Genomic DNA, 8,887 nt, shown 5'->3' with positions numbered 1-8,887 from the left:
ATTATGATTAATTTAACAATATTTTTATAAAAATAATCTTTAACAAAAGTAAATAAGATATAGTTATTATGTATAATTATTATATTGGTCATAAATTTTTTAAAAAATTTAATTATAAAAATATATTTGATAAAAAAAAATTGGAATAAAATTAAAATAAAATATAAATATATTTTTAAATTTTTGATAAAATTTAAAGATAAAAAATTTAAATATACTTTATCCTATAAGAAGTATTCCTATATGAAAGGGCTCGAATTAGAAAACTCCTAATTGGTGTTAAGAGTGATGTTAGTTGTTGCCACAATTATTATAATCATAATATTCAGTTCTAATGAATCTATATGATCTATGATCATAATCTATAGCTACCAATCACAAATATTACTGTCACTAACATTGCTGCCCCTAACATTACTGTATAAGCAAGAATATATTAGATGCAATAATTAACGGATATGGCTTAAATACATATAAAAGTAGTAACACCCTTGTATCAGTTGCATACTTGCATGAGTGACGTTTACACCATTTATTATACGTGCATAACAAACATTTTAATTAAAGGGTGCCATACATATATATATATATATATATATAGTATTTTTATTCATAATATAATTTTTTTAAAATTATATCAATTTTATTCTAATATTATAAATTATATCAAAAAACGTATAAATTACATTATAAAAAAATTTATAAAATTAAATTATTTTTACAAAAAGATTATAGGAGATAAAAGTTTTTATTGACTAAAAAGACCAAAATTTCTGTAGATAACAAAATTAAATAATAAGTTTTTAATTATTATTTTTATGTGAAAGAATTTAATTTTTTATTAATAATTAATTTTAATATTTCAAACTTGAAAGAATTTATTGTTCATATTTTTACATTTCATTAGGTGTTAAGTCTGTTGTATAAATAAAAATAATTAATTTTTTCTTGTAATTTAAAAATAATATTTTTTATGTATATATATAAAAATATAATTAGATATTAGCATAAAAAAATATATTAATAGTTAAAAATTAACTCAATATTATTTTTTTGAAACAATTAAATCTCTATTCTAGTTATCAATCACAATATTAGTATTCTCTTCAAATTATATGTAATAAATATTTGAAGGAAGTGAAATAAAAATATAAATTAAAAAGATAAGCGATGAAAATTTAAAATTAAATAAAAAAACTTAAAAATATGTGTATAATAATAATAACAATAACATAATTTTTTGCGTGAATAATACTATGAAATTATTTTTTAATTATATTTAATTATAAATTTAATGTATTTTTTTATAATTTTGTGAATATATTTAAATTATATTATTTTACTCATTTTATTTTTTCTAGATCAGAAAGGTAGAGAAAAATAGAGAATAAGAGAGAAAAGAGAAAGAAATAAAGAGAAGAAGGAGAGAAAAAAATTGTTAATTTTAGAGAGAAATATTTCATTTTAATTGTAATAAAAAATATTTCATGACATATTTTGATTTGTCAAATTAATAGTATAAAATATAAATTATAAGTTATATATAAAATGGAAATGGTCGAGAGAAATAGAGAAAGAGAGAGAATATATATAGCTATATTTTAATTTCAACTTTAATTTAATTTTAATTGTAATTAGAAAATGTCATATTGCACATTTTAAATTTATAATTAGTCATTGATAATGATATATAAAAAATCAATAATGCTCCGCATCTAAGTTATATTAGCAACCAAGTACAACCAAGTTACATACACGCGCACATGTTTTTTTTTCGCACTCCTGTTACTGCTTCTTCTTCTTCTTCTTCCAAATTAGCACACTAGGATTCTTCTTTCCTCCTCCTCCTCTTTCTTCTTCTCTATGATGTTGCATCTTCTTCTTCTTCTTTTCCTTTTTCGTTATCTTTCTCATCTTCAACAATTTTAAATTGAATGGAATGGAATAGAATCTAATACAATTGAATAAAATAATAATGAATAATTTCATCATTCTTTGCTAAAATCAGTGTTGTTTATGAATTTGAATTTGAATAGAATGCACGAGTTTCTGAGTTTATAAAATGCATAATTTTTGGTTCATTTGTTATTACACAATGGTATTGTTATAATAATATTTCGGTTCATTTGCAGTCCAGATGTGGTGTCGATGAACAATTTGTCCTAATGGTTAGGATGACTTTCAAGACAAATTGAATGGAGTGGAATAAAATCTAATACAATTGAATAAAGTAATAATGAATAATTTCATTATTCTTTGCTAAAAAAAGACTCAATCATCAACAAAAATACATTGAATTATTTTTGGAACCAAATGAACCTCAATTAAACTAAGAAATGAATCGAAATTACTTAAAAAATAAAAAATTTGATCAATACTTATCAGCAGCATCAAGTAAATCTCAATTAATACACAAATGAACCGAAATTAGCTCAGATTTGAACAAGCAGTTAAAAAAATTCAATCATTAACAAAAACACATCAAATTCATTTATGAATCCAAATGAACCTCAATTAAACTAAGAAATGAACCGAAATTACTTAAGGAATAAAAAATTTAGTCAATACTTATTAGCAATATCAAGTAAACCTCAATTAACATACAAATGAATCAAAATTAGTTCAGATTTGAACAAGCAGGCAAAAAGATTCATTCATCAACAAAACACATGGAATTCATTTTTGGATCCAAATTAACCTCAATTAAACTAAGGAATGAATCGAAATTACTTAAGGAACAAAAAATTTGGTCAATACTTATCAGCAGTATCACGTGAAAAAACATGAAAAAATTAAACAAAGAAGAAGAAACACATAGTGCCGCAAAATCACTTGATAGATTTGAATGTGTTTTTGTTCATGATTCAGTTTGTTGCATGCTTGTTTTCGAACACAATCATTAAGTAATTTTGGTTAATTCTGGATTTAAATAAGGAGCATTTGGTCTGTACTTGTTTTGAAACGAGTTTGTTTGTGTATCGTCATCATTAAGTAATTTCGGTTCATTTTGGATGTAGTTTCAATTTTTTTCTGAGTGAATTTCTAATCATTCAATTTTATTTGTGTGCTTGTTTTCGAATGTAATTATTAAATAATTTTGGTTCATTTTAGATTTAAATAAAATGCACTTGGTATGTACTTGTTTTGAAACGAGTTTGTTTGTGCATCGTCATCATTAAGTAATTTTGGTTCATTCAGAATTTAATTTTCGATTCATTTTAGATGTAATTTCGGTTTATTTTTTAGTGAATTAAAGTGCATTTGGTCTCGTTGTTTTGCACAATTCAAAATACATAATGCTGAAAAATCACCAAGGAGAGGAGGAAGAAAAGAAAAAAAATGCAACAATAACAACAACAAAAGAATGACGATGAGAAGAAAGCACGCGAAAAAAAAGAAACGCGAATAAGAAGGGACAAGAAGAAGAGGAAGGAGGAGGAGGAGGAATGCGAAGGAAGAAGAGGATAAAGAAGAAGAAGACGATGACGATGACGACAACGATAACGTACCCGCGCGTATAATCACGCTCTTTTAATGAAAGTGATTTTTATTGGTGTTGAGTCTATTTGGTTGAACTTAGATAGTTATATGACAATAATGTTTAGATGTATAACAGATCTGATAAGAAATATAGAGTGGGTTAAAAAATAAAAGTAATAGAAAAGAGAGAGAAGAGAGAAAGAAAATCGATTCTTTAATTTTGAAAAAAAAAGATTTAGATTTTAATTTCAATAAAAAATGACATATGACATACTCTAATTGTAAAATTAGTAATAATTAATAGATATATATATGTATTATTTTTTTCGTAAATGTTATATGCACACTTATTTTAATATTAAAAATAATTGATAAAAAAGAAGACGACTGTTTTTTTATATTATATAAAAAAGTAGTGCAAATATAACTTTTCTATATTTATCCAAAAAAGCTTATACTAAAAAATATTGTATTAATTTATGATATCTTTTATTATTAGAGGTAGTAATGGATAAAATAGAATAGAGTTTGAATTTAACTCTAATTTTATTTGCAGATTGAATTTATTATTAAAATTTAATCCTATTTTATTTGCGAATTAAGAACAACTCAACCCTAACTTTATTTACGATAAATCCACAAGTATTTGATCATATCTACAGATTTTTACAAATATGTAATATTATTACATAACTTAATGAGTATGTAAATTAAAAATTTAATACAAATAATATAATCGTCTCATAAACAATATAACATTAAATATTCGATTCTACATAACCGTTGCATGCACAAGGCGAGGTTCGAACCCCCGACACTTGTTTAAGCGGACGAGTGAGCTGACCACTCGACCAACACAAGTTGGTTTCAAATGTTGTGATATAATATTATATTTATATATCATTAAAATAGAATTAAATTTTATATAAATAAAAAAATAAATTATAAATTAACAATTTTAGCTCAATAATAAAAAAATTTTACAATTAATAAGAGATTGAATAGAGTTAAATACCAAAAAAAATAATACATACTACCACCCCTATTTTACCACCATTGTATGTAAGGTATTCGACATTATTTCAAGTCATGAGTTTCAATGACTACCTAACACTAGCGTTAGCATAAGAAGACATAAAAGCATTGAATTAATTTTTAACTTTACATACTAGTTGCGAGTTAAATCTCATAGTGGTCTCTAAACTTGTACTCGCGATTCAAAGTCGTTCCTAAACTTACATTGGTCTTAATATTGTCCCCGAATTTAACATAGGTAACTCACGGTTGTCCCTTAAATATTTTTTGGGAAATATTTCCAAACGGCATGATGACGTGTATGGAGAGGCACCACGTTAGAATGATAACGACTATCTGACGTGACTGTTATTATTTTTTAACTCAATTTAGTTCCTGGATTATTTTATAACCCTAATCTCCAATTTATTATTAGAAACTACTCTGTTTCTTCTTTTCTACTCTCCTTCGTCTTCTCTGCCATTGTTGAGCGTGATTTGAGTAAGTCATGATAGGTGGAGGTAGCAACCATGTTAGTATCTCCAGTAACCGACGATCCGAGAGAAGCTGTGGGAGGAGAACCGTCAGAAGTAGTGACGAACGCCTTTCAGATAGGTGTGGGTGTGGTAGCCGACCCGTCCTCAAATGGTCAAGAGCGGAAGCGAATCCAGGGAGACCATTTTATGATTGTCCTAACTACAATGTAAGTGATTTTTGTTTATGTATACAGCTAGCGTCGTTGCTCATTCAATTTGGTGAAGAAGTTTAGGAAATTTCAAATCTAAAGCACTCTGAGACTTTAACATACTTCAAAAGCAAATGTGACTTGGACTTAAATAAGTCTTCTCTAACAAGAGCACTTGAAGATGCAAGGCACATTGTATATGGTGATACTGCTGCACAATATAAGATGGTGAGAAACTATGGTGAAACTCTTCTGAAGTGCAACCCTGATTCTACTGTGCGCATCACAACAGGGCGGGATGCAGACATCTAATAGACTTGATAGAGCATTCCTAAAAACCAGATTTAATGGACAAATCTTAGTAGTTATTGAATAAGACACCAATAATCACATTTACGTAATTGCATATGCTATTGTACCAATAAAGAACACAGATAATTATTTAATTTGTAACAAGCAAATAACTGATAATTATGTGTTAACTTATTTACCGGGCACTTTGTATATTTCTTTGATACTTCCAAGTTCCTTATTATTTGTAACTTCAGCTATTTTTTTTCCTACAGAAGTTGTATGTATTTGGATTATTTTGTCTCCAAGACTTTTTATTCGCACTTTTAGAAATTTCAAAAATACTAAATTTTCATTTTGTAAAATAATTTTTTTTGTCTCTATTCCTATTTCTACAACGGGATATTTTTAATATAAACATGTATCTATATTACTGTCTAGTATTCAAATGCAACCCAATGTTTAGCATTCTCATTTTTTAGACAATATTTATTATTGAATTATCAATAATATTATTATACCCTTAATCAATAAAAGTACTAAAATTTATTCTATTGTTTTATCTCTCTTCTATCCAAGGGTTGCTTTAATTTAGTAATCTTATGTTTAGGTTACTCTTCAATTCTAAGGTATTGTGGATTCTCGTAAAATAACAAATAAAAAGGAGAGAGATAATGCATTAATAAAAAAGCAATGTCAATATATAGTTATTAGTTAATAATTTTTTTTAAGAGCAAATGGCTTTTTCTTTCTCTAAATATTTAAACAAAGAATAAATTAAAATACTCTTCTACAATTTAAAATTTTTTAATTAGTTCTCAATTATTCAAATAATTAATTTTAACATTCTATATTACTGATCTAAGTAGCTACCTAATATTAACAGGTCAATATTTATAGGTGTCACTTAGACCAATTAATAAATAATTAGATATATAGTTAAAAATTGATTAAAAATTTTTAAATTATCAAAAATATTTTGTTTTTTAAACAAATAGTCAAAGACAAAAAATTAGGGCACTTTTTTTAATACTTGGATTGTTTATATTAACATAAAGGAAGTAAAATACAATTGATAAGTTTTTAAATGTAATTAGTTAATTAATTGATTAGTTGAAATTATTGTTGAATTGAATGAAGTCAAATGAACATTAATGACTGCTGGATTGACTTTGTTATTCATGGGTCATGGGCTCATGGCACCGTTGACGTTGACTTAGAGTTAATACGCGGATGCATGCACGAAGAAAACGATCAGTCTATTTATTTGTGTAAATTATAGATAAATTTTATTTCTAAAATTAAATTTATTTAAATTTGACTTAGATGAGCTGGTTTTGATTAATCTAAAAAATGATAAATTAAATGGATTAGTACGTAGGTTAAACAAATAGCCAGTTTAATTTTTTATTTTTTATTTTTAAAAATAATATTTTTTGTCATCATTTCTTTTTATTCGATTCAAAAAATTGATCCATCAACTAAAAAAAATATTATTTATTTAAAATTTTTTACTTAAAAATAATATTTTTTGCTAAAATATTTTTAAAAGATAAAATAAAAAAATAAATAGACTAGCCCATTTTTAATTTATTAGATTGACTAAATAATTCAAACTAAAAAATTATAACTCATAAATAAAATAATTTAAATAAATCAGTTTATTTAATCCGTAAATTTAAACAAACCAAATTAAACTGACTTTTTTTTTTGGGTAACTATTAAACTGACCTGTTTAACCACCCAAAAAAAACATACAAATTTTCCAACACAATTTCTTCCTCACACCGTTTGACAAAACAACACGAATGACAAAAATAAACCTTTTCGTAGTTCGTAGTTCGTAGTTCGTAGCAAAGACAAACACTATCACATAATAAGTTAGACCTAATAATATAAAGGGTACCATGAGGCTGTTTTTTTTATATAAAAATTATTGTGGTGTTATTTTTTATTATGAAAAAATGATGTGTTTTAATTTAGTAAAACAATAATTATAAATTAGAGGATTTAATTTGTATATTTAAAATCTTTTATGATACTGGAACACAAATTAAATGATAGGTTTTGTGTTTTAAAAATTTTTAAAAATTAAAGTTCATAAATCGGAGAATAAATTTTGTGTTACTTCACAAATCGGGAGGTAAATTTTGTGTGAGTTCACAAATTAGAGGGTAAATTTTGTGTTACTTCACAAATCGAAGGATTAGAATTGTGATCTCTATATAAAAAAAATACCAAATTTTACACATTGTTAAAAATACTACTATAAATTCAATATCAAAATTAAAAACTCACCATGTACGCCTTATAACATAAAATATTAAAATAAAAATGACAAAAAAAATTCTATTTTCCTATATTTCCATTCTTTCGGTATTTTCCTATATTTTTCCTAAGGATTTGGGTAACTATAAACTTCATTCTTAGACGAATGTTATGATTCTTTTTTTCTTTTTGGTCAGAGAATGCTATGATTCTTGTTTTCTATTTTTTTTCCATTATGGGCCTACAAGAGGCCGAAGACCCAAAAAAATTAGGAACAACGAGAGAAACTAATTATGGTGTGTTTTCGTGTCCAAATAATTTAGGATAGGTTTGTTTTGTGTTTTTATTTTATATTTTTATTTTCAATATTTATTATTTTTAAATTTTTTTTCAAAATTTAAAAAATAACAATAAAAATAAAAATACAAATTAAATATACTCTTAGACTTTAAGTTGGCCAAGCTAACTCAATTAAAAAAAGGTTAGCCAAGCTAAGAAAGTATAATACTAAAGTGTGTTTTTTACTATTAATAAAAAAAAACTTGAGAAAAAAAAATATTGAAGAATTAAATATTATATTTTACTCTCTTAATTAAAAAAAATTGAGAGAATTTATTTTCGCCATGGACTTATGACTTATGTAATTTCTCGTTTTTGAGCTTTTATAAATTCTAATAGATAATTATAAAAGTATTTCTCTGTTGGTCAATTCTCTTACCTTCCAAGTCGTTAATTAAATTATCTTGAAACTAATGTTTGTGCTTTAAAAAGAAAAAAAAAACTCCATAGTTGTTTTTAAACATATGTCTCCATATTCCGACGCCTTTACCGCAATTTCTCAAAATGTGAATAGTATGATTGGAGAAACGCTTCTTATTTTCTTTTCTATAAATAAAAATAGTGTTAGTGCAATGAGTAAAAAATAGTTCCAATAACCTAATTAGAATATTTTTATTAGAAATAAAATTTGTTATAAATAGAATAGTAGTGATAAAATAAAATAAGTACAAAATTAATGAATTATATTTTTTTAAAAAATTTATTAATAAAATTATTTTTTTCTCTCTTTTGAATTATTTGTTTTCCATTTTTTTAGTTGATTAATTTTTTTATATTCTAATTCCTTTTTTCTAATAATGGTATTTTCAT

Source organism: Arachis duranensis, chromosome 2, assembly GCF_000817695.3.
Source record: "Arachis duranensis cultivar V14167 chromosome 2, aradu.V14167.gnm2.J7QH, whole genome shotgun sequence".
NCBI classification, from domain to species: Eukaryota; Viridiplantae; Streptophyta; class Magnoliopsida; order Fabales; family Fabaceae; genus Arachis; species Arachis duranensis.
This window is presented reverse-complemented; position numbering follows the sequence as displayed.